The following is a 6,115-nucleotide window of genomic DNA, read 5'->3' as shown; positions in this document are numbered from 1 at the left end:
CGATGTGGTTAAGGAGGATTCCGGGCGAGTCGCATAAACAAGAATACACATTTTATTTGCACATATAATGCATATGACATATCATGCAGGCTATTGGGTTCACCAATAACACCGAAAACACAGACATGGAAATGATAGACATTTATACATGTATACTAATGACACAATGACGAACACACACCCACACAAAGAGACGTTCGGGGGTAAGGACCATAATGTGACACCTTCCTCTTTCCCTCAAGATATCAATTTATCATTTTTGATTATATTGAATTGGTAATATTTAATTCCATTCCTGTTATTAATGTAGATCTGATTGATTTTTTTAGATGATTTTTAATACTTTACACAACATATGTTTCTGAAACAGTAATTGTATCTGATAAGTTTTGGGAAAATGTTGCTCTAAACGCTGTAAGGCATCAGCCATTCCAGCTTTATTTATTTCCCCAACTAACCTTCTCTCTCCTCATCCACAACCACTGATTAGTCCTTTCAGATACTTCTGATAATTCCTTCACAGCTGCCGCTAGTTTACAGATTCTAAAACAAAATTCCACTTCAACAGTTAATAATCCTAATAGGGACTTCTATAGCTCATAATCCTAACATAGACTTCTGCAATTCATAATATTCACATGGACTTCTATAGCTCATAATCCTAAAATAGATTTCCACAGTTCATAATCCCAGAATATTATACTTGTTCTTATGTCTTTTACTCTAAAATTAAATATGAGACAACATACACAATATGACCTTTTTAAAATACTCTGGCTGTTGTCATATTTTCAACAGTGTTCCATAAAATAGTGAACCCCACTGTGTTACAGCATTAGCCAATCACATACCATCTGGCATGCTTTGATTTTTGAGTGACTCTGCTTCTGGCTATAAAAAAGTCCACTCTAACACTACCATTGACAATCTGAGCTGTAGAAAGAAAGAAAACTAAATAATAATAATAATAATAATAAACCTTTTGAGCAATTTTTCAAACAAGACTGAAAGCAAGATTTTAATATCATTTTTTACTCTGTCTTTTGTGGTATAGTGTTGTAGATAACAACATTAACTTTTTTGTTGGTGACTGGGGTTCAAACCTCATTGGGTCAAGTGCTCTATGCTGTATCAATATGAGTCCATGGGCAAGACTCCTAACACTACAGATGCCTGTCTGAAACATGTTTGAAATTCAAAGTCACATAAGTACATAAAATAATGTAAATGGATGTTGAGCGTGAACATGTTTTACAAGAGATCAGGTGCTGATAGTGGCCAAATAAGGTTGTGAGACAACAGGACCATGTGACTTTTGCCAGCCAATGAGATTTTCAGTCATGAGACCTGAAAGTTCATGAAGTTTAGTTAGTTTGTCAGTTGCTTTGTTTCAAAGCGTCTCCACTGAGGGCTGAGCGTTACGGTGCAATGATGATACCAGTCTGAATACTTATATTTTTGAGCTACAAGACATGTACAGTTTCAAATCTTTACTAATGTTCATAATTACGTATTACTGTACTTTGTTTTTGTCAATATTTAGTCAATATTTAGTCAATAGTCAATATTTATTGGATTCAATTTTTTTTTTCAATTTTTTTTTCCTTATTGGTCTGACTCTGTTTCACTCCGAAACGGGAGTATTACTTCTGGGTGGGCTTTATGCCAACACAACAAACAAAAATATATTATAGCAACTCAACCACTAACTTCCCTAAAACAAAAGAAAATAAAATAGCTCCCTTTTATCTCAATTCAAAAAAGAAAGAAATACAACAGCATAGCAAAAAGAACACAGCACCCATCCCTACAACTCCAAACAAAAAGAAAAGAGCAATACTCAATGTTTCTGGCAATCGAATATATGTAAATATGACTCTCTGTACTCCTTTTGAAACTGTCTGTATCAACTCGACAGCATTTCATCTAAGCACTTAAGGCCCTGTGCATAAAACCTCTAAAGATCAAGTACACTCATAAGGCGCTATCTAAGATCCTCGCGAGACAGCAAAGTACTAACTACTAAGGCTCTATTCAAAGAAACTGAGACAGAAAAAGGTCCTCCGTCGATGTCACTTGGAGTTGGATGGATAACTTGGAGTTGGATGGATGGCTTTCCTGTCAGACCCACAATGTGCATTGTACCCCACCAGTCTGAGATGATGTCCTCTGGCAGTCTGAACTGAACATTTTTCATGCCATCACGCATGAAGAATTTGTGACATGGTAGGAAGCAATTATCTCTAACTGAAGAATTTAATGAAAATGAAAAAGAACATCAACGTGCACAAATATGAACTAATGAAAGCCAAAGCAACATCAAAAAAAACACGGAAGATGGAAGGGACTGATCATGACGGTCCCCCCCCAAGTGTGCAACACTGGAGCGCCCAAAAAACAACAATCAACAAAACCAAAACAAGACTAGGACGAGACACCAACAGGAACAGAATGGGCAAAATGCAGAGGATGGACAGGACCCTGCAAAATGCAGAGCAGCAGACAGGCCATAAACAGGAACCGAACACAGGACACGACGAGCAGCATCAACAGACACAGGAGCAGACACAGAAACCAAAGGAACACGAGTGATGGGCAAAGAAGCAACAACAGCAGGGGACACGGAAGCGGGAGCAGAAACAAATCCCACAACAGAAACTGAATGAAGACAAAAAATGTGCCAGGAGGGAGGCCGAGGAGAAACAACAAAAGACAAATGAGAGGTATGACTGGAGGCACAGAAGGACGGAGGCAAAAAAGGATGAAACACAAAACAGACCAGGCCAGAAACAGAAACTGGAATGGGCACAGAAACGGGCACAGGGACAGACAACACAACAGGAACCAAAACAAAACCAGGCAACAAAAAAGGCAAAAACAACAGGGCAGTAGGAGCAGGCAGCAATGGAGATATAGTAGGCCCACAGGGAACAGGAGACAGGCTTGGGCGGGACAGGTGGGAATCCAGGGGCAGAGGCAGCAGAAGACACAGGTCGGGGCAGGATAGGCAGGGAACATGAAGTCTGTGAAACAGGAAGCATACATGGAACAGGAGACACAGGCCGGGGCGGGATGGGTAGGAACCCAGGGGCAGTGGCAGCAGGAGGGCTTCCAACCACTGGGACAGGCCTGGCATGAGGCAAAGGGACTTGTTGAGTGGTTTCTTCCACTACAGGAACAGGAGGGTCCAGATGTGTGGCAGTGGCCATCAGCAACGGTGGGTCCGGAATCGCGGCCGTGGCCATCAGTGGCGGCGGGTCTGGAGGCAGGGCAGCAGCCATCAGTGGTGGCGGCAGGTCCGTAGGCATGGCTACAGGAACAGAGCCGGAAAGAGGACGGGCGGCATCCACTATGCAGGGAACAGGAAAAGGATCAGGATGGGTGGCGTCTCTCACTGGCACTGTTATTGCATGCTCATTTGTAGCTACAATGTTAACAATGACATGACACAACATTTCACTCATCTGTGCAGTCCTCCATGTACCTGAAACACTGAACACCTCAGTCATTCCACCTTTATGCATTTCCCCAACTAACCTGCTCTCTCCTCATCTACAACCACTGATTAGTCCTTTCAGATACTTCTGATAATTCATTCACAGCTGCTGCTAGTATACAGATTCTAAAATACAATTCTTCAAGCAAAGATGTTGTGGAGTTACAGATGGGACCAATAAAATAGATCTAACAAAGACGTCTGCAGTTCAAAATCCTAACATAGACTTCTACAGTTCATAATCCTAATATAGATTTCTATAGAAGATTATTCTTGTTGTCAGAAGATTATTCTTGTGCTTTGTCTTGTTGTTTTACTCTAAAATTAAATATGAGGCAACATAGACAAGAAAAACCTGATAACTACTTTGACTGTTGTCATACACTTTTCAATAGTGTTCCATAAAATAGTGAATGTCACTGTGTTCCAGCATTAGCCAATCACGCTTCATCAGGCATGGATAGATTGGGCAGTAGCACAGTAGCAGGCGTGCATTTTTTGAGTGACTCTACTATTGTCTATAAAAAAAAGCCACTCTAACACTAACAATCTAAGATGTAGACAAAAGATAACTGAATAATAATAAAAATAAACCTTTTTGAGCAATTTTGCAAACAAGACTGTAAGCAAGATTTTTATATCATATTTTACTCTTTCTTTTGTGGTCTAGTGTAGTAGGTAACAACATTGGGTCAAGTGTTCTACGCTGCATCAGCAAGAGTCCTTGAGCAAGACCCTTAACACTAAAGTTGCCTGTCTGAAACATGTTTGAAATTCAAAGTCACATAAGTACATAAAATAATGTAAATGGATGTTGAGCATAAACATGTTTTACAAGAGATCAGGTGCTGATAGTGGCCAAATAAGGTTGTGAGACAACAGGACCATGTGACTTTTGCCAGCCAATGAGATTTTCAGTCATGAGACCTGAAAGTTCATGAAGTTTAGTTAGTTTGTCAGTTGCTTTGTTTCAAAGCGTCTCCACTGAGGGCTGAGCGTTACGGTGCAATGATGATACCAGTCTGGATACTTATATTTTTGAGCTACAAGACATGTACAGTTTCAAATCTTTACTAGTGTTCATAATTACGTATTACTGTACTTTGTTTTTGTCAATATTTAGTCAATATTTAGTCAATAGTCAATATTTATTGGATTCAATTTTTTTTTTCTATTTTTTTTTCCTTATTGGTCTGACTCTGTTTCATTTTATAGATCCTGTTCAAACTACAAACCTTGCTACTCAAGAAGTCCTGAAGCAACCTGGAGAAAATATCACTCTTAACTGCACATTTACAGCAAAATCTGATAACATACCTTGCATGTGGTACAAGCAAAGGCTGAACCGGGAGCCTCAGCAAGTAGGATATGTGCAAAAATATAAAGTGGCCACAATTCTATCTCCATTCAACAACTCCAGATTCAAAATTATTTGGAATAACACAAACACTCTGACTATTCTAAATCTTACTGAAGATTATAAAGGAACTTATTTCTGTGGAGGGACAGATGGAAAAGTGATTAACTTTTACTCTGCTATGTTCGTCAATGTGACAGGTAAATAAGATATTTATTTTAAATGTCTTAAAATATAATGCTACTGTTATTTTATGAAGTAGAGAATTAAATGTCTTATGAATAAATACAATTATTTTTACAGTCTGTGGATTGCAGAGTGCTATACGATACCCATGTTTTTGAATAGAACCTGCTAATTCTTTAGTAGTACACTTGCTTAAACATGTGAGGGAAAGCAAGATGAACTAAGAGCAGACACTGTGTGTGTTTCATTGACCAGCACGTCCAGATTTAAACCCAGTAGAGACTACCAGTTGTGGAAAAGGGTCAGGAAGCCAAAAAACAACACAGTCAAGCAAGTATATTTTTGCCTCTTTGCTTTAAATAAAGTGATCATCATAAAATCTTCTATACGATAGTCACAAGCTTTTCATGAAGGATGTGCCTTTCCAGAAAATGCTGTTTTAACCATTTAAAGGACACTAAGATAAACTAAGTGCTTACCATATTTGGTTTATAGTTATACAAGTTATATATATATATATATATATATATATATATATATATATATATATATATATATATATATATATATATATATATATATATATATGGAGAGAGAATGATGAAGATGTTCAAAATTGTAGTGAAGTACACAGAGGTCCTTCCTCAGCTGTAAAGGAAATATTAGATAACATCAATGTTTAAATTATAACATTCATTCCAAGAGTGTAAACTGGTTCTTTTTCTGAAATTTCCTAAATTAATTTAATGTGAACATCTGAGGAGCAAAGCAGTTTCTGAAATACTTAAACTAGCATGGTTGGCATGAGCTGTTCCACACATTTATACACACTTGCATGGACATAAGTAACTAAAGGTATAAGATTTGTACAATAGATTAACTTGTGACCATGTCATCCAGCTACATGTTCTGATACTGTTCATGTCTTGTGCCCATCATCGTCCTGTGTTGTCATTCCCCCTACATTATCATTTCCAGGTGTTTTCTTTTTCACTATATCATATATTTACGTGTTCTAGTATTTCTTGTCAGTTCTTGTTGTCTCTGCCTTGTTACACATATTTTGCTTGTTTGTC

General features: G+C 38.0%; 1 long non-coding RNA gene across 1 annotated transcript; it reads left to right on the top strand.

The window, feature by feature from the left end:
* The first annotated feature begins 4,510 nt into the window (after positions 1-4,510).
* Positions 4,511-5,413, top strand: LOC145651681 (uncharacterized). The gene is made up of 3 exons (XR_014117508.1): positions 4,511-4,550; positions 4,712-5,053; positions 5,295-5,413. It is a non-coding gene; the product is annotated as an uncharacterized LOC145651681 (long non-coding RNA).
* Positions 5,414-6,115: the final 702 nt, after the last annotated feature.

This window comes from Electrophorus electricus, chromosome 16, assembly GCF_041902795.1.
Source record: "Electrophorus electricus isolate QZ-2024a chromosome 16, ASM4190279v1, whole genome shotgun sequence".
Lineage (NCBI taxonomy): Eukaryota > Metazoa > Chordata > Actinopteri > Gymnotiformes > Gymnotidae > Electrophorus > Electrophorus electricus.
Note: the sequence above shows the minus strand (reverse complement) of the source record. Positions and strands in the feature narration are given on the sequence as shown.